The 1,116-nt window shown below is 47.8% G+C and overlaps 1 pseudogene; it reads left to right on the top strand.

Moving 5' to 3' along the window:
- Positions 1-209: 209 nt before the first annotated feature.
- LOC102815456 lies at positions 210-834 on the top strand (annotated as a pseudogene).
- Positions 835-1,116: the final 282 nt, after the last annotated feature.

Here is a 1,116-nt window from a genome sequence, read left to right as displayed (position 1 = left end):
AGGGAAGACCTGTTAATATCAATAGTATTCATATTTACACACCAACCACTAGAGCCAATGCAGATGAAATAGAAGAATTCACCAACTTCTTCAATCTGAACTTGATCAAACATGCAATCAAGATGCACTGATCATCGGCTCTCTGCTCCTCCCCATTTGATAGGCAGCTGCAGCTTCTCTTGCAGTACCAGCCGCATCCCTGAGACAGGATGGTGAAAGTCAGAGTCAACGGATTTGGCTGTATTAGACACCTGGTCACCAGGGCTGCAGTTAACTCTGGCAAAGTGGAGGTTGTTTTCACCAGTGACCCCCTCATTGACCTCAATTACATGGTATACATGTTCCAGTATGATTCCACCCATGGCAAATTCAATGGCACTGTCAAGGCTGATACTGGGAAACTTATCATCAATGGGAAGCCTATCTCTATTATTCCAGGAGCGAGATCCTGCCAACATCAAGTGGGGGTGATGCTGGTGCTGAATTTGTTGTAGAGTCCACTGGTGTCTTCACAACCTTGGAGAAGGCTGGGGCTCACTTGAAGGATGGTGCCAAAAGGGTAATCATCTCTGCCCCTTCTGCTGATGCCCCATGTTTGTGATGGGAGTGAACCACGAGAAGTATGTCAACTCTCTCAAGATTGTCAGCAATGCCTCCTGCACCACCAACTGTTTGGCTCCCCTGGCCAAGGTCATCCATGACAATTTTGGCATCGTGGAGGGACTCATGACCACAGTCCATGCCATCACTGCCACTCAGAAGACTGTAGATTGTTCCTTTAAGAAACTGTGGTGTGATACCCATGGGCTGCCCAAAACACCATCCCTGCATTAACCGATGCTGCCAACACTGTAAGCAAGGTCATCCCTGAACTGAATGGGACACTTACTGATATGGCCTTCTGTGTCCCCACTTCTAACATGTCTGTCATGGATCTGACCTGCTGCATGGAGAAAGCTGCCAAATACGATGACATCAAGAAAGTGGTGAAGCAGACATCAGATGGATCCTTAAAAGGCATCCTGGGTTACACCAAAGACCAGGTCATCTCCTGTGACTTTAAAAGACACCCACTCTTCCACCTTTGATGCTGGGGCTGGCATTACCCTCAACGAC

Source organism: Chrysochloris asiatica, unplaced genomic scaffold, assembly GCF_000296735.1.
Source record: "Chrysochloris asiatica unplaced genomic scaffold, ChrAsi1.0 scaffold00068, whole genome shotgun sequence".
In the NCBI taxonomy this organism is placed as follows: Eukaryota; Metazoa; Chordata; class Mammalia; order Afrosoricida; family Chrysochloridae; genus Chrysochloris; species Chrysochloris asiatica.
Note: the sequence above shows the minus strand (reverse complement) of the source record. Positions and strands in the feature narration are given on the sequence as shown.